The sequence below is a fragment of the Chaetura pelagica genome, unplaced genomic scaffold (assembly GCF_000747805.2).
Source record: "Chaetura pelagica isolate M959 unplaced genomic scaffold, ChaPel_1.0 scaffold178, whole genome shotgun sequence".
NCBI classification, from domain to species: domain Eukaryota; kingdom Metazoa; phylum Chordata; class Aves; order Apodiformes; family Apodidae; genus Chaetura; species Chaetura pelagica.
Genome location: NW_009954505.1, coordinates 1,138,186 through 1,165,834, shown reverse-complemented (window position 1 = coordinate 1,165,834; position 27,649 = coordinate 1,138,186).

Below are 27,649 nucleotides of genomic sequence, written 5' to 3'. Positions count from 1 at the left end.
TGTGGATTAATGAAGGGTAAGGCAGAAATTGCAGAGCTCCATGCAGGATGACCTTACCTGGTAAGACTGTTCTGCCTTCTCTGCAGTAGGTGAGAAGGGCAGGCTGCATGCAGCAGGCTGGTTTCTTGTACATTAATGAGAAAAATTGACCTGTTTATCCACCAGCTGTCTCCTTTGTTTTTGATTCAAGCCGTTTTTGGAAAACCTTTTCTGTTCTTAAGTGTTGAATTCAAGCAGAATCCTCTTAACAATGGCTTGTTTTCAGCAAAATCTAGCAGATTGCCACAAACTAAACACCTGCCAATAGATGCATTTATAAAACAAAGACATTCACTGCTTGCCTGCAAGGCACATAGTAAAATGACTTAATTTATATGACATTTGAAGTAGTATGTGAACAGGGGCTCCTTTTTCCCATCTACTAAATGGTTTTTATTCTCTACACCTTTTCTATAGCTTAGCTTTGCTTTTCATGTTTCTGTTGTATCTTTAGGACTTCTTCAGTGAGAAAGTAAATTATGAAAATCTGTAGATTACAGCTGCTTTTTATTTTTTTTCCTGTAAAAAATAAGCACTTTGATAATATCACTTTCCTTGGCTTTAGTTTCATGCTGAAATATAAGTATTTTCTAATAAATACAGTAGAAACACAACCTGTGTAAAAGGAACTGTAAAAAAAAAAAAAAAAAAAAAAAAAAAAGTGTCTTTTAGAGTTACTGAATTAAATATTAAAAAGTAGGGAATGCAAAAATAAAGGTGGAATGAACAATTAACTTAGAATTAAGATGGAGTGATCAATTATCTGTTCAACTGCTCTTTTCCTGTTTTTCACAGTTCTTGAATCTAGTATCTTTGTGCAGTTCAAATTTCTCCCCAGATGCTCATCTCAGCATCTGATTCCTCATTCAGCCATTAGACTCCTGCTGCTCCTTTATTTTCCTTACTTCTTTCCAAATCATAGAAAAAAGTAACCTTTCTTGCCTCCAACTTGGTATCATATTCAAACTTTAATTGTCCATATCATCAAGGTTTTCAAGAAATACATGAAAAAATACTTCATCCTTGAGGGAGGTTACTGCTAATCATCCACCATAGGGACTTCACAGAATCACAGAATATTAGGAGTTGGAAGGGACCTCTAAAGATCATCAAGTTCAAACTCCCTGCCAGAGCAGGATCAAAATGGGGGCAGATCACTCAGTAAGGTATCCAGACGGGTCTTGAAAGTCTCCAGAGAAGGAGATTCCACAACCTCTCTGGGCAGCCTGTTCCAGTGCTCTGTAGCCCTTACAGTATAGAAGTTCTTCCTCATGTTGAGGTGGAGCTTCCTGTGCTCAAGTTTGAATCCATTATCCCTCATCCTATCACAGGGCACAAGTGAAAAGACCTTATCCCTGCCTTCTTGATGCCCAGCCCTCGTGTATTTATAGACATTAATTAGATCCCTTCTCAATCTTCTGCTCTCCATACTGAAAAGCCCCAGGTCTCTCAGCCTTTCCTCATAAGTCAGGTGTTCCAGCCCTTTAATCATTCTTGTAGCCCTCCATTGGACTCTCTCAAGTCTCCTTGTCCCTCTTGAACTGGGGAGCTCAGAAGTGGACACAATACTACAAGAGAGGTCTCACCAGGGCCAAGTAGAGGGGCAGGAGAACCTCCTTTAATCTGCTGGACAAACTCCTCCTAATGCACCCCAAGATACCATTGGTCTTCTTGGCCACAAGGGCCCATTGCTGAGCCATGAATTACTCGTTGTCTACCAGGACTCTAAGGTCTTCTCCATGGAGCTGCTCTCTAGCAGATCACCTCCTAATCTGTACAGGTGCATTTTTTTGTCCTTCCCAGGTGCAGGACTCTGCTTTTGCTCTTGTTGAACCTCACTAGGTTCCTCTTTGCCCGGCTCTCCAGTCTGTCCAGATCTTGCTGAATGGCTGCACAGCCTTCAGGTGAATCAACCAATCCTCCCAGCTTTGTGTCATCAGCAAACTTGCTGAGAATACACTCTGTCCGATCATCAAAGTCATTGATAAAGATGTTGAACAGGACTGGATCCAGCACTGATCCCTGGGGGACTCTGTTAGTTATAGGTCTCTAGCTGGACTCTGCACCATTGATCATCACTCCTTGGGCTCTATTGTGTAGCCAGTTCTTAATCCATCTCACTGCCCTTTCTTTTATTCCATGTGTCCTGAGCTTGCTTATGAGGATGTTATGGAAGACAGTGTCAAAAGCCTTGCTAAGGTCAAGTTAAGCTACATCCACTGTTCTCCCTGCATCTACCCATTCAGTTACAACATCATAGAAGGCTATCAGATTAGTCAAACATGATTTCCCCTTGGTAAATCCATACTGACTACTGCTGATAATCTTCTTCTCTTCCATGTGCTTAGAGATGACCTCCAAAATGAGCCACCCCATCATTTTTCCAGGAATGGGAGTGATCCTGACTGGTCTGTAATTTCCTGGGTCCTTCTTCTTGCCCTTTTTGAAAACTGGAGTGACATTTGCCTTCCTCCAGTCCTCAGGCACCTTTACTGTTTCCAATGATCTTTCAGAAATGATGAACAGTGGTAGGGCAATAACATTAGCCAGCTCTCTCAACACTCTTGGGTGCATCTCCTCAGGGCCCATGGACTTCTGTATATTCAATTTGCACAACTGATTTCTGACCCACTCTTCATTGACTAGCAGAGAGTCTTCCCTCCTCCAGACTTCCTCTCTTATATCCAAGGTCTGAAGCTCATAAGAACTGGTCTTAGAAAAGACTGAAGCAAAGATAATATTCAGCAACTCTGCCTTCTCTGCATTCTCTGTTACCAGGGCTCCCACCTCACTCAGCAGTGGGTCCACATTTTCCCTGTTCTTCCTATTACTGCTGATATATTTGAAGAAGTTCTTTTTGTTCTCTTTTACATCCTTCTTCACACTACTGATCCCAATCCTTTGCTCCTGATAATCCAGCTAATATTCAATTCACCTTTTAGCTGATTTATCTCAAAATTTTGGCTGTTAGAATACTGTGGGAGACCATTTAGAAGGCTTTACTGAGTTAAGGTAAACACCACACAGAGCTTTCTCTTTGTCTACAGGGCCAGTCATCTAGCGGAAAAAGGTAATAAGTTTTTTCAAGTACTTTCTCCTCTTCGTAAATCCATGTTGGATGATCCTTGTCACCACCTTGCCTTTCATAAGTTTGGCAGACACTTCCAGCATTAGTTGCTCCATCATCTTGTCAGGTATTGAGGTGAGTCTGATCTGTTTGTTTCTCCTTAGACACTCGTTCCTGCCATCTTGAAGGTGAGTGAGTTTCGCTTTTTTCCCCATTTCCAGGAACCTTCAACAATCACCATGATCTTTCAGACAATAGTGACCTCACAGTGACATTGTCCCCATCCCTTACCACCCTTGGATGACCCCATTTGATCCCATCTATTTTTGTATGCCTATAAGTCCAAAGTACTCTCTTACTCCAGCCCCCAGTGCTCTGGGCAACGTTCAGTCCTGCAGGCTGCCACTAGGCCTGCAGGCAGGCTTTCACCTGCAGTGAAAACTAAGGTAAAGCAGACATCGAGAACCTCTGCCTTTTCTGTGCCTCTTTTCATGATGTATCCTGTCCTACTCTCCCATGGACTTCCAACTTCTTAAGCCTTCTCTTGGTCACCAATTTTTTAAAGAATCCTTTCTTTTTGCCCTTCACATCTCTTCCTTGTAGTTGTCAACTACAGCCGAGCTTTGACTTTCCTAACTCCTGCCTTTTTTTAAAGATCACATAACATTACAAGGTAACTTACAGCAGCATATCAGACTTTTTCCAGCACCCTACACACTCAGACAAAAGTAAATATATTAAAGTCTTAATCTGCACATGGCTGATTCAAACCTCAACATCCACAAACCAACTGTCTTTTGGAGCATATACTAGCAGAAAGTAGACTCAGTTATTTGCTGTAGGTCATTTCCACAGCAAACTTAGCCTCTCTCCTACTTAAATCTCAAAGTTTTCAGTTTGAACAAATTTTCTGAGATGTTTTTTTCACTGAATGTCTTAAGCAACCATATTTCAATCCATAGGTTGCTTATTAACTGTGTATTGAGGATACTGCCTTTAGTAGTACCTTATGAATCACTGATCATGTAGCAGCACATAACTCCCACCTAGTATGATGTTTCATGCATTCTAGTGCTTGGTAGAAATTAGTCTTGACAGCTCACTCAGACTCTGGGACTGTGCGTAACATCAGCATTCACAGGCAGTTCTGTTCAGTTAAGAGACAGTGGTATGTGTCAGTATATACACTACACTTGCACCACACAAGTAGTAAAGACAGCCCAAGTCTCTTAGACTGATTCACTTACCACTTTGTGATATCTACACTATACTTTTGCCACTTACGTAGCCACTGTTATTTTAAGTTGTGGTGGATCTGCAAGTACCCTTATCCCCAAGCATTTCCAGAGTGGACTCCACAGGGAGCAATAAACTTCCAACAAAAATCAGAAAACAGCACTGGCAAACACATTTGGCTAGTCTCTAGGTTTATCAAAACTCCATCAGACAAGAACAAGCTGGTTCATACAAGACTGCTTTTCATGGAAATGCTGCAATGCGTAAACATATCACATGGTGAAGTCTGCACAGATAAAGACAAATGGAACATAATCATATTGGGTGCAGGTGACCAGGTGCTGGTAGCAGGGGGCTGCAGGGTAGTCTCTGTCAGTAGAGGCCAGGGCTGTCCTGTGCAGGACACAGCAGGTTTCAGCCAGCTTCAAATGATCCAAGAAGGTGGTGTCACTGTACAAATATATTTAAGAAAGTGTAAAATGCCACACAGTAGTTAAGTGAGAGTAAAACATGGGAAACAACCATGCAAACACCGAAGAGAGGGAAGAGAGGATGTGTTTCAGGGGCTGGAAGAGATATTCCTCTGCAGCCCATGGAGATGACCTCACCAAAGCAGATATTCACACTGCAGCTCATGGAAGAACCCATGCTGGCACAGGTGAATGTTCCCTGAAGAAACCTGCAGCTCATGGGAAGGGATGAAATAATTAACATCAAATTCTGGAGGTACACTAGTCAGCACTGGCTACAACTCTGTGTCTAACTGGACTTCAACTCTGAAGGTATTGGCTTATCAGTAAGAATGCCCTAGATATTTGGCCAGTGCGAACAGCACATGCCCACCTTGGTAAAACTCAGAAAACAGGATGAGCCTCTATAGATGACATACACATGACATATACAACTTGATCTGTGTTGCTTATAGGCATGAGGCATTTACACAAACCCTTCTTTTACATCACCTCTTTATGTTCTTCTTTCTGCAAAAGATGACATATTTTCGTTCCAAACTCAGTCATGCCCTGATTCATTCATAGGCACATGCCAACAGACATAGTCCATTAGAAAACAGGCTTTTGTTGTCATCTTGACAATCAGTGGCATTGCCTCCAGCATTTAAGGGCAGTCTTGCAGCATCTCTGAAGATATGTAATGTCATTTTTTGAGGAAGTTGTGTGTTATTTGCCAAGACAAGGGCACAAAGATGCAGTAAATTGTTGCTGGCCCTAATTTATTGGCTTGGAAGACATTTCTGGCTATGCCAAGACATAGACTTATGACTGCAAATCTATTCTAGAACAAGGACTCTGTCTGGACTGTTAATTCCAAGTGAGCCCTGTAGGGACACATTATTTTCTTGGCAGCATCACAGAGGCAATCTGGACATGTTCTGTGAGAGACAGAATGATAGATAAGGCAGAAAAATAGAATAGTTACTGTCTTACATTTTCACAAACATTTCTGGCCTGAACCAGAAGCATACAATACACAAGTTCATTGAGCTCATTGTCTGACCAAATGGAACAGTTGTTGCCCCTTACCAAAGCTCACTAACCACAGCATCTTTCTCTTACACAGACATTCTAGCAGGAAGTGTGGAGTTAAGCTGAATAATTAAATGAAATTTTGAGACAATTCCCCCGCTCCATCATTTGCTGTGCAATTCTATCTTCTTCCAAAGTTTGGGAACTTTTTATGTAATGTGGGAGCTGGAGTGTCTAACATTAGCTGACATTTTCCTGGGAAACACAAGGACTTATGTTCCAAAGAAGACTTACAGACAGTCACGAGATTTCAGGTTAGAATTTCTTGAGAGCACATAGAGACAAGCAGAGGGAAAGCTTGTTACTGAACAGTCCTGCTTACTGACTTCTTACACTGACATCTTACCAGACGTGAGATACTGCAGCATGTCTTCTCATCCCCTTCTTTTGTCCTCTTCTTTTGCTTCACTCTGGGGTAAGTAGCTCATAAAAAAGGGTCACGTGGATGTGATCTTAGCTACGTTATTTGTAACAGTTTCATATACAACCTTTCCCTAACTCTTCTCATGTTACATAGATGGAATCTCTCTCTTCTTCAGTTTTTCTGAAGAATTGTGCATAACTTTTATGTTTGTACTATAGTTTGTTAATAAGTAGGAGATTTTTTTCCTGTTAGAAAGATGCTACAATTTAAATAGAAATAATGAGGAACTTGTTGTTCTTTTCCTCTTCTTATGGATGTGAAAATTAGAAATGTGGCTTAGGTGGTTTATTTTTTTTCAGAAATTAATGTAAAGATAATGACATCTGAATTTCCTACTATCAATTGGTTATTAGGTAGAGGTCCCTACTGAAATCAATAGGAATTTTATATGAAAGAAGATGTTTTACCACATCCTTTTATTATTGAAGTAAGTAGGGAAGACTATTTTTTTTTTTTCTGCTCTGTCATTAGAATCAATTACAGTTCCATTTGAAGTTTTTTCCAAGACTGTAATTAGTGTTACAAAATTCCATATGACAAGTTTTTGTTATCCAAAAAACCCCATATATATGTTTAATCTTTCATAATACATTTGCAGGGTACTGAAATGTGATCAAATTGAAGACTTATTCACTTAATGTAACTTAATACAGAGCAGGTGTTGTGCAATCAACTACTACAATAAAAAGTACCAGCTTCCATAGCTAATTTAATATTGTCTTGTGGCTTCATTAGGAAGAAGGTATGCATACAAAGTGTTCTGCTTTTCCAGCTAGCTTTATATCCAACATTCATAGTGCTGCTAATGAAGTAAATAAAAGGAAAACAAATCCCCACTGGATCCTGCTTCGTTTACTGATACGAAAGGTCTCATTAAATGAATGACTATTGTGTACAAGTATTAAACAACATTTTGGAGATTAACAGTAAAATAAGGAAAGCAGTTGAGAGCATCTAACATTTTCTAGCTTCATTCTACTACCAGAATAATGCTCTGAAATAAAACTGGAAACATTTAATTATTAAATACAAAAATAGCACTTTTAGCTTTCCACAGCAGATTTGTATTTAATAATTAAAGATTTGCTTCAAGTAAACAATACAAACATTGTTATTCAATATCTGATCTACAATATTAGTGGCACTACTTTGCAAGGTGTTCCATTTTTAATTTTTTTTCTTTAAACTCATGCTCTGTGCCACTTACATGTCATATAAAAAGCTTTGAAAAAAATTTTTGCTATTTTTAAACCAAGAGGAATATAGATAACAGCTTCTCCTACTAAGTGTAGATGTACCCCAGAAATGCCCTTGTTATTAGATGGCTAAAAATATTTCTCAAATTTTTTTTTAATAGGTTTTTATCTGCATGGAAGGGAAGCATTCTCATTTTTCCAGATTGCTTTGTTTAATAAACTGTACAATGCTTAGGAAGTAACTATAATACAGTAGTTACTGAGCATATTAACTCTTTAATTTCATTCTCAGAGGAGGAGATTAAAAGAGAGTTAGTATTTTCCTTTTTAATAACCGCAATTCAGCCTACATATATAGCTTTCATCCATAAAAAAATGATTCAGAAAGTTCTAAACTGACAAGGAAGTTGGATAGGGAGAGAGAACCCATGCAAGCAATTATCCTCAAGAAGTATTATAACTGCAGCAGATCTATGTCGTACTTAAAGATTCTGTCCTTCCTGAAGCTGACATTCCCTTTAGCAGGGCACTCTACAGGACTCTAAACATTCCTGGAAAGTAGGACCAACGAATCCCACATAAAAGGTATAGTTCTAGTTTTCTAAATGTACTAAATACACCTCTACTGGGAAAGAGAGAATGAAACAGGATCAGTGAAGCTTCAATTTGTCTTTGCTATCATCCTGTGGAGCATATATTGCCACACCTCATCATGTGGTCATTCAACCCGAGTTCCCGTGTACAGAATGGGTTTGCTTCCTCCTTTAATGAAAAAACGTTTAATCCAGCAAGAAATATTCTATGCTGACTGCATCTGCTCTGTCAGGAAAACGGACTTCAGACTGAGAAGGAGAAAACATCCTTTCCCTTGTTCTACTGACTTGAGAGGCTGACAACACTGGTGTTGACATATTTTGCCAGCCTAATGCTGTGCTAAGGCCATAAGATGTCCCAACCTTCCTACCCATAACTTACATAGTGTATCCTGCAGAGTAACTGCAGGATATGCAGAGAGAGATTTGGTTCATCTCTTTATTCTACTTCTGACCATGACGTTGTGGTTTTTATTTTTATTGCTTCACAGCCATGGATTTACTTCAATAGTTTAAGCTTTTAAAATGAAATTGTAGCTGTGGTTTAGAGTTACAAAGATTAAGTCTCAAATGAATCCTTCATACTCTAGATCACTTACAGTTAACACTTTATGTAAAAATAGGCCACACCCTTCTTTTGCTAATACTTTATATTAAGCATCTCACACTGAAAGGGTTCCTTGCGACAGGATTGCAAATGTATTACATATAGTTATTTTGCCATTAAAATGGAACTCCAAAGTTCTTTATGAGTTCTCCAAAAAAAAATTTATCTTACCAAAGATTGTCTAGTACAGACATTTTTCAATTCGTTCTTAGACTTATCCTTCTCATCCTTACCATTTTCTGCACAAGCCAGGTAGCATGCTTGAGATTCTGACTTCTGGCCAGGTTCTCGAGGAGGGCTGGAAAATGACCTGCAGAAACAGTGCTTTCAGTTTAGTGTGATTTTAATTTTTTTTCAGTGAATTTTAATAAGCCAGGTAGATAGGGTAGGATGGCATTCTCATGCAAATTGTTCATATTAGCAGCAAAGTTAAATGCTAAGAACTGCTGAAATGGTGTGCAAGCCACTTGCACATTATATTTTGTGGGGAAAAAAACAGGTATCTCATCCATCAAAGAGTATTAAATGCACTTTATGCTGTGCAAGCAATTCTCTAGTTAGGCACAAAGCTGCAAATTACTTTGTATCTGCTTAGTTATGTTTGCTTTCTTGTATAATGTGTGCACCACCTGATTTTTGGTATTCTTTCTGATGATGTGTACCTGATACCAGACAACAAAAGATGAAGGGAGGAAAAAGTTTTACTCTTCAGGAATGTTCTTTTAATGATTTCTGTTTCCAATGTCCTTCTAGAAGGGCACAAAGACTTGTATCCTTACTATAAAAAAAAAATTCTTCAAGGTTTAATAGAATTTTTGTCACATGCTCTCTGCGTAGAGATGCTGTTTTGTTTTGTTACTAAACTATTGATGAGCAGACTGTTTTCTAAATAAATTCATAAGTAATGGAAGATGGAGCTTGAGGAGGTAATTAGAAAAACCACTAGGAATGGAATTTTTCTCAGTCTCCTACTACAGTTGTTCCTTTATTGGAAAACAGAGGCTTTGCAGAGGATTTTGTGGAGTGAGTCATGTAGAAGAAGAAAAGAGTAAGACCCTTAAAAGTGAGAAGAGAATACAAGGAGATTCTAGACACAATTGTGTTTTGGATTAATCAGTCTAGTTATGGTTGTGTTTAGAGATAAGAAAAGTTGAAGGATAATTTTCCAAGAAGTACAGAACAAATCACAAAACCAGATATTGCATTTGAGAAGCAGGGAATGTGCACTTTCAACAAGAATTGCAATACATACTGCAACATTTTAAAATCTTATGATGGTATCCATAAAACTGCAAAATCCTCTGACAGCCAAGAATTTAAGCCTCAGGCAGTGCATGAACAGTAAACATTTAACGCCAAAACTCCCATCTCATTTTTCCTCCACTTGCGGTGTGCAGTTTAATTCATTTCATTGTTTCATATTTCAGTTGATCTCACACTACCTCCTCACAATACTAGTCAAGAAAGTGAATGGTAACTAGACAGAATGCCTCTGGCACAAGTTGCTCACTGCAGTGAAGTCAGAAGAAATTTCTTCCAGTGTACAGTTCAGAGTAGCATTATGGGACAATTTCATTTCAAACTCCTATGTCTTTTCTGTGGTGAAAAAAAAATAATGAAGGAATAGGTATGTTGCAGGGGAAAAGAAGGAATTTAAGGCTTTTTTCCTTAAAACAACTAGAATTAGGGATGGTGGAATGCACAGATGATCTAATGAGGCTTCTTCCTGCCTTTGCTGCTGAATTTACGTTTATCATTCAATTTCATATCCGTTGTATGCATATTTTTTTCTGCCCACTTTAATGCTTTCCAACTCTAGCACTTTTCCCAGCTGAATAATTATTTTTTTCCAAGCAAACTTCCACAGCTAATCTTCAGAGATTCTTCCCATTGGACACAACATATGGATTTTTACCTACTCATCTTTTAAAATAGGCAGCAAACATAGCTCAAGAAGCTTTGGTTGACAGTGCTAATTGTCTTATTATTAGGAGAGAGGTCTTAACAATACTTATCTTAAGGAAAGATTCTTCTAAAAGACTTCTAAATGTCTCCATATAGGAAAAGGCAACAGGAATAAAATAAAAGGGAGAATAAACACAACCTGTATATCTGTACAAGACAATCCCTTTCCAAAAAGAAAATGAAGTTCTAGTCTACCTCCTTCAGGCTTTAAAATTTGGTACTCCAAAATCTTTCTTTTGCCCTCACAAACTGTAGCTGTAGTGTGTTCAGAAGGTATTTTTAGTGCTTGAGTTTCTGATTTTTCAGAATCTTTGCTGCAGTAGGTTTTGTTGATAACATAAGGAAAACTGTTAGCTTCGTTTTTCAGACATGAGTATGATGTATAAAGCTAATAGTCACTTTGGTGCAGATACACCTAAAGTAAGCTAACTATGGGGCAAAATGTGTTGCAGCGTAACTAATTTTTAGAAATGTCAACAATGTTTTGCTCTCCTCAGAATGTCCAGGTGAGGCTGGCAAGACTCTTATTTGAGTATTTTGCAGATATCTTCCACACAGATGAAGAGAGGATGGCAGTGCACAGAATTCTGCCAGAACTTCCCTGAGGAAGCCAGCAAAATTTTCCAGCTGGCCCTACATATGACTTTCATTAAAAATTATACAACAGCAAAAGAGATACTCATAGTACACAGATAGTGCCAGAACTGCTCCTGTTTTGCCCACATCCCTGAAAAAGGGACACATCCCAGGATCCATAAAAAAGGTGATAACACTATTTTCAGTCTTCCTGGAAGGTGGATTTTTTATGTAAGACAGACTACTGGGCAGGACTGTGACAAAGATGGGGAAAGTGAATTGGCACATAGGAAGGCCCTGGCTAAAAATGAGGGGAATGACCTACAAGTGTTATGCACTATCCACAACATGTGCATGTGTTGTCCAGATTAACTTTCTCATGTACATCCATAAATTTGCTAAAACTTGGCTTGAATATGAGACAGTTCCATGTGGCCTGCATCAATCTGTTCCTAGCCCTTTGCTATGCTCCAAGATCACGCAACTGTTTAGATTAGAAGGGGCCTCTGGAAGTCAGTCAGTCAAAATGAGGCTACATTCAAAGTTCAATCAGGTTGCTCACAACCATATGCTGTCAATTTTTAAATATGTGTGAGGATGGAGATTTCACAACCTGTTTGGGCAGCCTGTTCCAGTGTGTAACAACTGTCCTGGTGATGTTTCCTACTGCCACCTTACCTTCAGTCAGAATTTCCATTTTTGCAACTTGTCACTATTGCCTTATCTTTATTTGTGTGTGTGTGTGTTAGGTTTGTTTGTTTGTTTATTTGTTTAATTTCTGAAAATAATCTGAAAATAATTTGGCTCTATCTTCTCTGTAATCACTCGTTAGATACCAGAAAAGAGCAATTAGATCCCTTTTTGGCCTTTTTATCCTCAAGGCTAAAACCTCCACTAATTTCCTCTCTTGCATCAGGGAGACCATAAGTGGCATAATATTCCAGATGAGGACTCACAAGTGGTAAGAAAGAAAAATAATTTCCTCCAACCTGCTGACTGTAATCCTGATAATGCCATCCAGCACTCAATTAGCCTTAATTTCCACAAGATTTACTGCTGATTCAGTCAGCAGTCTTTTTCTAAAAGATCCTTAGGTAGCCTGTCTTCACCCTGCATGGATCCAAGGAGTTATGCTGTAAGTAAAGCTGTATCCAACTGTGTCCAGCCATTCCTAGCTGCTTCTCAGTGCAACCTTGGACCTGAGTCACTACTTCAACTTCTCTGCTGATCATTGGATCCACCACCCTCGTTCTGCTCATCCTGCTCAGACTGTGCCTTGCTGTAGCAGTGCAGAGCCTGCCCAAGCCAGTGCTGGCTCACCCATGGCTAGTGGGTCACCCTCCCTGGGGGGGAGTGTCTTGGTTTGAGCTCTGTGACAGGAACTGCCACTCTTACTGGTCCCTGAAAAGGTCCTCACATCAGAACTTCCTGCCACTTGAACAAGTCAAAGTCTTTTCTGCTGAAATCTGGGATCTTCAGTCTGCTACTTGTCATCTTCTTGAATTTCCTCAACATCTTAAATTTTGCCATCTCATGGTCACTTCTGTCAAGGCTGTCACCACCTGACCAGTTCTTCCATATTGGTGTGTGCACAACAGATCCTCCAACTCATTGTTGGCCTTTCCAGCACAAGCAATTAAAAATTGTACCCAGCACAGTCCAGAAATTTCTGTGTCAGAATATCAACAGGTAAACAGTGAAGATCTTACTGATTTATTTTTCTCCTTTCTAAGACAAGAAGATTTCTTCATAACTTGTCCCAAGAGTTTCTTAATATTGCAGAAAATGGGAAGAGACATGGCCCTGGTTTCCCCACGTGTACTGCTGTGAATTTTTTTCAAGGGCAACATACAAACCATTCACCTTGGCACAAAGGAATGCATTGTATGTCTTATTAAAGCCAAGTTTCCCACAACTCCACATAAAAGAGCAGAACTTGTCCCTCAGTGGTACTTACTGGCTACTCTGTTAGTAATGGAATAATTTCAGGGAGTGACCGTGGGTAGTGAAATTCAACCATCTACCCTCTTAGATTGTTAAAATGGTCCCTGGCATGGTTTTTGCAATGGACCGTAAGGCGCTCTCACAGGTATCTTCTGGACTCATTGTAGGAGTTACCAGAGGGAAGGGATAATCCTCAATATGGAATCTGCATGCAAGTACCCTTTTTTGGGAGTTAAGAGAATTGAACCATATAGACACAGGCCAATGCATGCCAGTGGAACACGATGCTAGAGAATAACCTCCTGAAAAAATTTTCCACTACAGACGAAATTCAACACCCTAACCACCTCAATGAAGAAGTTCATATCTCTCTTTCATTTTAACATCCTTGTCAATTTTTTTTCTTCTTATTGATATTAAGAATTTAAACTAGATAGAGGATACCTCTGCAATTTTCTCTTCCTTCAGTCTCCAAGTACTTTATTTTACAGCAAGATGACTGATCATAATGGAGGAAGCTGTAATGTCAAAACAAACTGATTTTATTTTCATCAAATAAAGCAACTGGAAATACACAGTGTGTTAACACTTCAGCTTCAAAACAGTCAGTAGGGATAAAGGATAATAAACAAGTATACCACAGACTGATAAAGTTTGAGTCAGTCTCTCTAATACATGTAGCTATCTATTTCCACATAGGAACACCAACATTTATTATTAGAGGTAGAGATTATTGAGATTTAGGATTTTTTATTTGCTCCCTTTTTCCTTCTACTCAGATTGAGTTAATTGCATAAAATGGCTTCTGTCAAATGTGCAATGCATTCCTAAACAAACACATTACCATATACTGAAGGGTTTTATACTATGAAACGATATGTAAAATACGCCTGAGATTAATAAAATGGTGTTGTGCTTCAGGATACTTCTTAACTTTAAGTAAGTTATTACTCTAATTAAAGGAGCATCAAAAGTAAATGCAAGTGCAACACAGATATTATTTTCATTCCTTACACTCAGTGACTTCCAAAACATCCTGCAGTTGTTTCCTAGAAGCAGCAAATGGTTTTGGGTTGTCATTGTAACAAACGATCTTTACTGTACAAAAGTGGAAGTCAAAAGGAGGTAGGAATCTGGTCCTACATCCACTTACACTGTCGCCCTAGCACCTTTCTTGATCTCTCTTTTTATCAAATCTCTAATTCATATGTGTTGTTTTTTGTGGTTTTTGGTTGTTGTGGTTTTTTTTTTCTCCTTATATGTTTTTTTTATGCAGACCATGATTAAATGAATAGAACTTGGTATCTACAGTTTAATAGATTTCACTCTGCTACATGACATTGTATATTATCTTATTATGTTTTGTGTTATGTATATATTTGTATCTCTTCAAGTATTCATATCATGCTTTGGTATTTTCAGTGCATTCTGGGCATTATAAAAAATCTTTATTCATATCAGAATTGATACACAAATCTTTAGGGGACTCCTCAGAGTTTTGTATCTGAGGCATTTCCCCCTAGAAGATAACTTTTTTTTTTCTTTTTTTTTCACTTGCCTCTTATATAGCAATGAAATAAAAACTATCTAATAAGTGTATTCAATCTGTTGCAGATTCTGTTGTTTGTTTGTTGGGGTTTTTTTGAGCACTAACCAAATGAGAAGAAGCTGCATTCCATCAAAACATAACTCACAATTCTCTTTGGTGTTAGAAGGGAGTGATACATATATATTTTTTTTCCCAATTACTATATTATAAACAGAGCTATAATAGATAAAATTAACCAGACATTCAGAACTGTTCTGCTGAGATATTGCTTAAGAATGCTGACTCCATATTTATTAATATAATTCGCAAACTTTCTAATAAGGTTTAATGGAACAAATCTATACTAATTTTGTTATGAGTGTTTTGAAAAGTTCTGGTCATTTCTGCAATACAACATAATTATTAAATATTTAGCTGATGGATAATTTCTGCATAAAAGCTAGCTTGAGCCAAAGAAGTAGGAATTTATAAATCTAAATGGAAAGGTTGCCCTTAGTGCTTACTATCAAATAATTTAGAGCTTTTCACAGACAATAACTAATACATACTGTGCTATTAGATGAAGTAAAAATTTTCTATCAAAATATTTTGGATTCTCATCATGACAATCCTCAATCCTGAAAAGGTAGGTCATTCATCTCAAACTCAGTCTTACCAAGTTTTTCAGAAACAGTGAAACAAACCTTTTACTCACTTTGTATATTTGTGTTGAGTGCAGCTAACAACTTGTAGTGCGTGTAAAAAATATTTTCAGTGTAGAGTTACATACTGAGCTTTAATTTCCCTCCCAGTGTTCAGAAGACATTCCAGTTCAAAATGTGCACTCTATTTTCTATAGTTAAGCTAAACCCCCGCTTGTGACAATTTCCTTTTCTGTGTGTGAGACATGGCTCTGCATGGCTAAATCTGATAGGTATTGATGTTCCCAGTTTGCAGTGACTGGTAAACTACAGGCATTCTGTTTCTGGGATATGATTTGAAATACATCTCTTTTGCTGTGTTTTGCCATATTTTACTGACTATCATAATGCCCATCACTCCACAAAATGCAGAAAAGGGAACACAATGGTTCTACACTAACCTGCACAGCATTATTAGGATATTGTTAAGGCAAATTCCAAATCTGAAAGGAAAATTCTAGGAGAAAATGTGAGCCAGAGTATTCCTATACAAAGAGTGGTACAGGAGATCAGGATGCCAATTACACAAGAATCTTCACTAAAGTGTAAAAAGTATTGAAAATGTCCCCACATCTATTACTTGTACCTAGGAGAATGCAATTAAGGCTTGCTCTTTTTTGCATACTTAGTTTCCTGATATTCTGTCCTGTAGAAGGTTAATTACAATATAGCTACACAATTAGATGCACACTTAGTAATGTGCAAGAATCAAGGAAGATTATTTCAGAAACTCATTAGAATAAAAGTTATCCTTCCAGAAATATTTAATCAGGATTTCCAAAGAAATCATATTCAATACAGTATGTTCATCTTGGAAGCATGGGGCAGCTCCTTTGGCATATATTTATCTTCTTTTCTTATCTGAGAATATTGTCCTTTGCACAATTCTTGCCAATTTAATAATTTTGGATGTACACCTTAATGAACTGATTTCATGTATATCTCTATCTCTGAGACATAAAAATTATGTTTCTTCGAAGGCTAGAAACATGTATAGTAAAAACTAGCTACATTTTTCTGTTTCTCTGATTTTCCTTTATACCTTGCTTTCTAATTATATTCTTAAGTATTTCTTGGCTCATTAAAACAACACAGAGTGTGTAGCATCCTCACCAGAGAAACAAAGTTAATGAATTTTCCTATGAATGTTTTTTCTCAGGCCCTTTAATTTTTTTTTTAATTTAACCCAAAACCTAATGTACTTGGTTTTCTCTCCTGGCTTTATCCTATGCTGTAAATCTGTTTCTTTTTTGCTGGGTTGGTTTGCATTTTTGTTGGTTTATTTGTTTTTTGGTGGGTTTTTTTGTTTGTTTGTTTTTCCTCAGTGTTAATTTTCAATCTGAACAAAAACTTTCAAAGAGTTTCGAATTGCCATCTGTCTTTCATTAATTGCAGTGACTCTTGTCAAAATTTCTTCTGATGTCTCTACTGTAAAAGGATGGTTAGAGCTTTCTGTGAGTTTTCAGGGATAATAGTGGTTCTAATCCTTTTTTAGCATGAATAGAGATTCTCTTTAAGTTTTGTTCAGAGTTTTTACTGATCACAATTCTTTAGTTTTCAGCTTGAAGTTTTTTTCTTCTTTTTCTGATTTTTCTCAACAGTGACTAGTGTTTCTGTGGAGTCTGAGAAACCTGATTATTCTTCTCTAAGGAGGCAGATCACTGTCAGCACAGTTATATGCACAGGGTCAACCAGCCTAAACCTGTGATCCACTGATTCATTTGGTTGAGACTGCACAGGATAGCACTTCCTGCTGTGATAGTTGGTATAGAGCATCTACTTTTTCTTCCACAAACTTTCTTTTTTTTGCTTCTGACATATAATCCTATATGTATATAATCTTTTCAGTTTATCAGAGGCTATCCTCAAAATTGTCTTAGGAAAGCCTTAATCCTTTTCAGTTTTGGATTATAGAATTTACACATGATCCAAATTCTTCTTATCTGTCCAAACAGTTCCATACAAGAGCTTAGCACATGTCCAAACCTTGGTAGTGCTGTCTATCTTTCCTTTTTTCTTCTATTTCTGTCCTAAATGCGGGTATTCTGTCATATACACATTACAACGCTTTACATACAGTCTGAAAAGGTGGATAAATAAATATGCAGCATTTGCTGGAACGGTTGCCTTGGAAAGTAAGCATAACAGGTCTTTCACAACATAAAAGGAGTGTCTAATCACGATGGAAGTAATTTAAGGAGAAAACACTCATGCTGTTTACTGCAATGCATCCAACCCGTCACACTCAAACAAGGCTACAGAATTACTGTGATACACTACTTTTTCTGCTTGATTAGTTCCAACTACGTAAATGTTGTTGACTACAGTTATCCTCTCATTATCAGAAGGTGACAGAAAAGTCAGTAGTACTAAAAATAACTTATAATAAGTGTTTCATGCTATCTTTATCTTTAAAGACTTCTGGGTACACATAAACGGAGCAGATCTATCTTAGATGAGCTTAGCCTAATAAATTGGCAGAGGGAAAAAAAAACACAACAACCCACCTCTTCTCCAATATGAAAAACTGTAAACTACAAGTTTTCTGAAAATCCATTAGACATCTGGATAAATAGATTAGGTAAGAAGAAGGACATATGGTATAGCCATCTGCCTTTAGGAATGCTACTTAGAGGTGCAGGCATTCTCAGTGCCTGTCCCTGTTTTCTTACTTTCTTAAGCATTTTTCTTAGATAGGTTGAACAAATGAAATACATGGACAATCCTAGGATGAGCCAAGAAAGCTTTACTTCCCTCTTCATGGAAATAGTAGATCAGAAAACAAATTACTCCTGTGCTCTTCCGTTTGAAATCTTTGCTAAAGAAGTACTGATTTCTTCATATACTGAACAAGCCCAAAACCCCTGTAGCCTACTTGTTAGTTGACCCACAAGGAAATAAGAGGAATCTGAATTTCTTCAAGCAAAATAAAAACTTAGATCTCCCGGAGTCTCAATGGATGGTCTGACCGTTATAACAGGCTATAAAAATATAATCTTGGAGAATCTGGTTGAAAGTCTGTTTGTGGATCAGTTCAAGGGCATTTTACTCGATCAACTGAAATAAAGGGTTATTCTGCTGAAGATGTTTTTCTGTAGCAAGCACAAGACTAACAAGGCCATCCACGGCTTAAAAAATACCATCTCTGACACCTTCTTGCGTATCAGAAAGAAAGCAGCCAGTTAGTTTGAAAACATTTTCAGTTCCTCAGCAACTTCTCTCAGAACACATACAAACTCACCGAAGACAGAATCTTGGGATATTTACAGGCTATTTCTAAGTCAAGTGACTAGCAGCATTTTAGCTTTCTCTTCACATGTCTAAAGCCTCCAGCTTCTACTGCACAGTCAAAAGGAAGCAGACACAACAACCAACCATGAAAGACTGCAGAACTGTGCAAATTCATGGTGTGTACAGTGCTTGGCTTGCTGTGCATAGGGGCCAAACAATCAAAAGCAGAGTTCTCAAACAAGGAGCAATTAAGTGTTCATTATAAAGTAATTGAACTAAATACCATGACATTTTTTAAATACCTCCTTGCTCTGTACCACTGCTCTGTTCATGAATACTGGCTAAATAGCACTGCAAACAATCTGTGATTCAATGTCTACTTCAGGTTGAACTGAATAACTTTTTGACCATAATGACCAGATTTCTATTAACAGTGAAAGAACCAGGATGAGTTGGGATGAGCTGAATTCGATTCATAGGAAAGCTAAATAAAAGGGGAGTGGAAAGGGAATAGTCAATATTTTTCAGACATCAGGTAAGTGTACAAAGGTAAGCATAACTCAAGGTCGTATGAAGGCTAGAATTACTGTAGAATAGATTTTGTTTTGAAATACCAGTATTGGAATAATTGGAATTAGTCCTTTAAACTGAAATGCGTGAAGAAGATGATCCAAGGGCTGGATCTCACTGATCACTTTGTGTGTTGTCTCACACACAAATCAAGCATCATTGCTTCCTCAAAAAAGCACCAATGGAAGTCTTAATATTTCATTTTCTGGAGGTCTGTGTTTGAGTATAGGCTCAAATCAGGAGAGCATATGGAATTAGATGTAAACAATTGGAGACTATAGAATACCATCATTATGCACTGCCATGTGTTGATGTGTCAAATCCAAATGTCTCAAAATTACCTCTGTCTATCCCTGTTCCTAACACAACAGGTTACAAATGCAAAAAAAAGGTTTTTCTCATCAGGCTTTATGAAAGTGGTTTTGCACTGTATGTGCCAGGTAAATAATGTGTTTTTCAGCCCCATCAATATAAACATCCCTTGTAGCAAGCATATAATCTTTCAGAGAGTGAAGGAACAGTTGAGTTCAGTAAGTAGGATAGAACTGAGCCAGACGTGATGAGGGCAAAGCGAGAGGAGAGAGTGAGCTGATCATCTAAGGTACATCCAGGTCCAGGATTGTCTTTCAGCCACTCACTCCTTGGAGAGAAACAAGGAATGGTTTACACCTGCCCAAGAAATTACTTCCCAGAATTCAGCACAGTAGGGACAATTTAAACTTGTATTTGGAAATGCTACATTCTCCTCAACAGGCCTCCCCCTTCACATTATCAAGTGCTTTTGAAGGATTAAGATAAGAAGCATATCCACTCAAGTGTTTGGATAGTTACCACTAAAAATGAGGAAATTAAACTTTCTTTGATACCTGATTGTCCTGAGATGCTGTTGTGAACATAGGTCTAGGTGTATTTGATGTTTTGAGCTTTCTGTTTGTGTATTGTCTCACACAATGTATTTTTTTCTCTTAAGGATTCCTATGAACCAAAAAAACAGAAATGAAACAAAACCAACTTAGTCCTAAGAATGAAGTACCAGCTGCAGAGAAAGTACGTACTGGAAGAAACGTAATATTGCTAGCAAAATTAAGCTTAATAAGTAGCCTTTTTCTGAGGATGTTTTTTCCTTTACAGCAAGTAGAAACAGTTCTGTTTCAAGGTCATGATACTATACACAAGTTGAGATTTCAGGACTAGTATGACTGCAAACTGAAGCAGTACAGAAGATCTGAGATTTCTGGATTTTGTTTGTAATTTTTAGTATTTTGTGTGTGTGTGTGTTCACAGTCCTGTCAACAGTTCTTCACCTCAGCTTCTGTAAAGCTTAAAAATAATTTATCTAAGACAAGAAACTAACACTTCAACATAATCTGAAATATCTAAAGCTATCTCAAAATAGTTGATCATTTCACCTACAGTTTTCATGATTTGTGTACCTATAGTTAATCACATGCAGCTTTATCTTATCATAAATGCTCATTTAAATTTAAACATTTATCTCTGTCTATTGACAATACCTCATACATAGAATTTATGTGCTGTCACATCTTTCCCTATAACATGATCTTATTAGCATCATAAGCCTACCAGCTAATTTTCAATAAATTAGGTTTTGGGTAATCCAGCATGTAATAATTTACAGCTTTGCTTTTCTGAACTATATAAGCTTTTATGAACAGCATCACGACTCAGTGCCTAGTTCTTCCATTACATCATTATTTTCTTGTATAAATGTATTTCTGACTGAACAATATTTCAAAGGAAATAATGCCTCACATAAGCTTTTAATTTGTATTCATTTCAGTGATTAATATATATAAAACAACAAAAACAAACACACAAACATAAATCAGTTAGTTACACATAGAAGAAATAACATAATTTAAAATGAGGAAATCATGCTAACTCAACTGTTTGAAGCTGTATAAGTCCTTAACAGTCCAGAAGACGAGTTTTATTAAAAAGATATTTACAGTAAGGCACAATTAATGAGATCATTAATTCCCATGCTACTACACAGTTGATTCATTAAGATCTTCAGCAAAAGACTGGCTTTCAGGACCAAATTTCAGCAATACTCTAGAACAATGATTTAGCAAGTTATTGTCTGAGAGGACTATGCCTGTTCCATACTTATTCTATGGGACTATTCAAATGTATTATGTTTTCATTATCTAAATGTATATATTAGACTTCTGAGTTAAAACTGATGGAGACAATAAAAAAATTCTGAAACCTGATTTATTTTATTTCAAAGAGATACCAGAAAAAGCTGCTTAATTTATTCTCTACAAGTGTATTTTTTTCTCCATTGTCCTTAAAGAATGCCCAGGTTTATTAGCTCAGGTGTGGTTGTCTGCCCTCTAGATATCAATTGGAGTTAATTTTATTTATTGTGTTTTTAAAGTTTTCCACTTCCAAATCTCTAACAAATTATTACTTCATATAGTGCTTTTAAAAATCATGTTGCATTCCTAAAGATATTTCCCTTACCCTTTATTTTGTTGCTATGTCTGTATATCACAAGTGTATTGTTTTACTTCTACATTGCTAAATGTGCAGGTTCCAGAAGGTAATCTGGTCTTTCAGGTCAGAAAGGAGCAGAGGACCTTATGTTCTCCCTGCTTAGGTATAACTCCTTCTAATGCAGCCTATTGAGAACCACATGCATAGCCCTTAGTCCCAGTTTGTCGCTTGAATGCCTAGTGTGTTTACATGCTACCACAATTTTGTGCTGCCTTCCTCCTTCCAATTTAGTAGTTAAGGTATCAAGATATTAGTAATAGAGACAATAGTGTGTATAGATAGAAAAAAATATATATATTTACCTTGGGACAACTTTAATTTAGAACCAGTCCTGACTCATTTAGGTGTACACTGTCCTTCAGAGAGCATGCCATTCGGTCCCTGTCTGTGGAAGCAACATCCACAAGGACTCCCTTATCACCTTTGTCATTCACTACCCATGGCTCTTTCTAGCCTCATTCTGAACTGAAATCTGAAAAGCCTAAATGTCTCCTTCATGATCCCATCTTTTTCTTATTCAAAAAATGTGTTCGCTTACCATTTAAGAGAAGTAATTCCTGGGCCTATGACATTTATCTCTAAGCAGAAAAATATTCAAATAGCTTAAAATGCTTAAATGCTTTGATCCTTCAGGGTCCAAGACTTATGCATATTCCTATGATTGAACAAACTCCTGCCAGTGTAAGGTCCCAGTCTGTATCCGTGCAGTGAAAATATTTTAAAATTATACTGTAAATTGAGTTTTGTGAAATATTCTGTTCTCTTTACTTCATCTAGAAACATTTGTGTATAATTCTAAACAATCTGTGTTTAGGAATGAATCATACCTCCAAATGTTCTCACTCAACTCAGAAATTTCAAAATATTAAACAGGTTGTAGACATGAACTTGAGAGCAAAATTAGGCAGGATTTTGATATTAGATGTCTCTGTAGCATGCTAGAAGAGCATAGCAACAATTGCTTTAGTTCCTCAGTGTTAATGAATGTCTATTAAGTAAAGCAAATAGTTGACTGTCTGAATCACAGTTCTACTGACTAAGCATTTAGAAACTGCCCATAGAATCTGATTCTACAACAGCTGCACATGTTGGCTACAAGTCCTTACTACAATGGTAAGAGTAGATACTAGACTTAAAGTTGTCTGGTAAAGAAACAGATCATATCAATGTTTTAACTGAGTTTCTAATAAAAATAGGAAGTTAATTTAACAGGTTTTGACTTTTCTAAGGTTTACAATTTCCCATTTACCTCCCAATTTGTTCTGTTCTATTTTGTGATTGGTTTCCAGGCTCACACAATCAGTAAATTTTGAGTGAAAATTTATTTCTTCCAGGAAACTAGACTTTTAACAATTTCTGCAACATACTCAAAAAATCAGAGCCTGAAGCCCTGCCCAGTTATTGCTAAAGTGTGTCTTGACTGCCAATTTTCTGTTTTGTAAGGCATGTGATGCTCTTGCTCAGAAGGGTGCTCATGTCAGTCTAGGCTGTCCTCTTTTTTTCGTTTGTCAATAACTTCCCAGTGGCTCAGTGTGCACCTGCTCAATGAGTTTCCTTTCAGATAAGTCTGAAGTGGAGTGAAGTTGCCAGATGGCTATTTAACTTAAAAGCTATTTCTAATTGAGGCAAAAAAAAACAACTGGCAAAACAAAGAGAGGAATTGTCCATGCTGAATACACAAGCAGATGTAGGACAAGCACAACAAGAGCTCTTTCCAAAATTAAAACAGACAGGTCAGATATGAGAAAAACAAGGTCTAGAACAATTAGTGCAATACAACAATGGGACCTATTATGATGGCTCTATCAGAAGTGGCAGTTTTAACTCCTGTCCTGATTATTGCATTGTTTGCACTTCTTACCTAAATTAACCAGCCTTCCTGAAGAGCCACTGGCTTTCTTCCTGTTTTACAAAAAACTTCTCAGGTCTCATTTTATACATATTGTAAAAGATGGAGCTATGCTCATGAAAACTTTATATCTTCCATAGAAGGCAGCTTATTTAGCTTTGCAATAGTATAACCAGAGGCTTCTTCCTTCCCCAGAGTATTTCACTACTGGAAGGAACAAAAATATCATAGCCATCAATACCCTTGGCTTTGGTGTGGGAGCAGGGAAATAATCCATTTAGGCTATTTTCATTGTCATAGAAAAATGATTGGAAGATAAAATGAGAAAACTGAACACAGCTATATTTTTTTCCTGGTTATTTTCTTTTCAGTTCTGTCAAACTTTGCAATACAAACAAAAATCAGTTTTATGAAGAAAATAAGTAAGTAGTCAGTGTATTTCTTTCATTGTTATTTATATAAAAAAGACAATTTAAATTATTAAACATACTGTGGTGCATCAGTAGTCATTTATAATTTTGTCTTATATAAAACTGCCATTGGCTAATTAAGAACCAATGAAAACATAATCAATTAGATAACCTAAAATAAATAAATAAATAAATAAATAAATCAAGCCTTTTCCTCCAGTGCATTGATGATAACTTCTTAATGCAAATGGTGGACAAGCCGACTAGAAGAGGAGCGCTGCTGGATCTTGTACTAACCAGCAAGGAGGGCCTTGTTGAAGCAGTGGTGGTCAGTGGCAGCCTTGGCTGCAGTGATCATGAGATGGTGGAGTTCAGGATCCTGTGTGGAAGGAACAAAATACCCAGCAGGACCAGAACCCTGGAATTCCACAGGGCAAACTTTGGTCTCCTCAATCATCTATTAAGGGAAATCCCATGGGACAGGGTACTAGAAGATAAAGGGGCTCAAGATAGCTGGTCAACATTCAAGGACCACTTCTTGCAAGCACAGGATCAGAGCGTCCCAATGGTTAGGAAATCTAGTAAGGGTGCTAGGAGACCTGCATGGTTAAAGAAGGAACTACTGGGCAAACTTAAGTGGAAAAGGAAAATCTACAGATCATGGAAGGAGGGGCTGGTCACGTGGGAGGAATATAGGACTGTTGTCAGAGGATGTAGGGAGGCAATTAGGAAAGCTAAGGCCTCCTTGGAACTTAACCTTGCAAGTCAGGTTAAGGATAATAGAAAGGGCTTTTTCAAATACATAGCTAGCAAAACTAGCACTAGAGGCAATATTGGCCCACTGAGGAATGAGGTGGGAGCCCTGGTGACAGAGGATATAAAGAAGGCAGAGGTGCTGAATGCCTTCTTTGCCTCTGTCTTCACTCCTGCAGGGTCTCCCTATGAGCCCCAGATTCATATAGCCCCAGAAGAAGTCAAGATAGAGGAAGAGTTTGACATGGTAGATGAGGATTGGGTTAGGGATCAGTTGAGTAATCTGGACATCCATAAATCAATGGGTCCAGATGGAATGCACCCAAGGGTGCTGAGGGAGCTGGCGGAGGTCATTGCTAGGCCACTCTCCATCATCTTCAGTAAGTCATGGGCAACAGGTGAGGTGCCTGAGGACTGGAGGATAGCAAATGTCACTCCAGTCTACAAGAAGGGCAAGAAGGAGGACCCGGGTAACTATAGACCGGTCAGCCTCACCTCCATCCCTGGAAAGGTGATGGAACAACTTGTTCTTGTGACTATCTCCAGGCACATCAAGGACATGGGGGTCATCAAGAGCAGTCAGCATGGTTTTATCAAGGGTAAATCATGTTTGACTAACCTCATAGCCTTCTATGAGGAAATTACTAGGTGGATAGATGATGGTAGAGCGGTAGATGTGGTTTATCTTGATTTCAGTAAAGCATTTGACACCGTCTCCCACAGCATCCTTGTAGAAAAGTTGATCAGGTATGGGTTTGGTGATCAGGAAGTGAGGTGGATTAGGAACTGGTTGAAAGGAAGGAGTCAGAGAGTTGTAGTCAATGGGGCAGAATCTGGTTGGAGGTGTGTGACTAGTGGAGTCCCACAGGGGTCGGTACTGGGACCGGTGTTGTTCAACATCTTCATCAACGACCTGGATGAGGGTATAGAATGTACCCTCAGCAAGTTTGCTGATGACACTAAGCTGGGAGGAGTGGCTGACACACCAGAAGGCTGTGCTGCCATTCAGAGAGACTTAGATAGGTTGGTGAGTTGGGCGGGGAGAAACATGATGAAATTCAACAAGGGGAAGTGCAGAGTTTTACATTTGGGGAAGAACAACACCATGTCCCAGTACAGGTTGGGGGCTGAACTGCTGGAGAGTAGTGTAGGTGAAAGAGACCTGGGGGTCCTGGTAGACAGGAGGATGACCATGAGCCAGCAATGTGCCCTTGTGGCCAAGAAGGCCAATGGCATCCTGGGGTGCATTAGAAAGGGTGTGGTTAGTAGGTCAAGAGAGGTTCTCCTCCCCCTCTATTCTGCATTGGTGAGGCCACATCTGGAGTATTGTGTCCAGTTCTGGGCCCCTCAGTTCAAAAAGGACAGGGAACTGCTCGAGAGAGTCCAGCGCAGAGCTACGAAGATGATTAGGGGAGTGGAACATCTCCCTTATGAGGAAAGGCTGAGGGAGCTGGGTCTCTTTAGCTTGGAGAAAAGGAGACTGAGGGGTGACCTCATCAATGTTTACAAATATGTAAGGGGTGAGTGTCAGGGGGACGGAGTTAGGCTTTTCTCAGTGATGACCAGTGATAGGACAAGGGGTAATGGGTGTAAATTGGAGCATAGGAGGTTCAAGGTGAATATCCGAAAAAAAATTTTTACTGTAAGAGTGACAGAGCACTGGAACAGACTGCCCAGGGAGGTTGTGGAGTCTCCTTCACTGGAGACATTCAAAACCCACCTGGATGCATTCCTGGATGCATAGGAATGTACTCTAGGTGACCCTGCTCTGGCAGGGGGGTTGGACTAGATGATCTCTCGAGGTCCCTTCCAGCCCCTAAGATTCTATGATTCTATGATTCTATGAATTCAAAGATTTTCAAAACAGAAGGTATTTCTGAATGCTATTAATATCTTAAAGAATTACTGCAAAAGTTATATTTTGAAATGAGAAGTGCTGATTTTTTTTTCTTGCAGAATTCTGAGTTTTGACTAGCTTTGAATTTAATTCTCTAAGCTGAATCAAGACGTATGGCAACAACCAACAGAAGTTGTTGGTACCTGAAGCAATTCAAGTAACACGCAGAACAACTTGCCACATTGTGTCGTCTCTTGCATCTTAGTTACATCAGTCTCATACCATACTGAAGAACGGAGTGGTATAGTAATGCCCATGAAGAGAGAGAATAAAGGGAATGAGTTACCTAGCTGTTAAAAACATGCAGTCCTTTTAACTTCCCTAGAATCTTTCCTAAACACTTTCCTTTAAAAAGACTTTGCTCTCATTTACTTCCTTAGAAAGTGGGGAAAATCTTTAAGAGCAGAAAAAGAAATAATACTGCATAATTTGTACTTGGTGATGAAAATCTCCAAAGTGCCCTACAAATATTAGCTAATCATCGCAAGATCATTTTTGAAGGAGAGATAAATGTCTCTACATGAAAAGTTTAAAAAAATAGTCTCCGATGTTAAATGTCTTGACTCAGATGAGAGAAAAATATAGTCAGGGAACTCAAAAGTCAAAGTCTCGTAGCTCTTCTCCCACATCCTGTGCTTAATCTAAATTCAGGATTTAAAGTACTTTGCAATTAGCAGAAAAAGAGAAAAGTAATTACATTGTTGATAAATTGTATTTTCACAGAAACTTACAATTATACTGTTTGAAAACCTCCTTATATTACATTTATATACATATTGATAATAATGATATAAGTATATAAATATTTCCTTGGCATTATTTATTTATTTGCTTATTTAATTACTTATTTACATAAAGCATCCTCAACACTGAGGTACTCTGTCACCCATGTGGCATAACTGCTTGTCACAGAAATCAAATGGAGACAAAGTAGATCTTGCACAGTATAAAAGGACCTTCAGCCAGAACTTTTAGAAAGTTGCATTGATCCAGAGA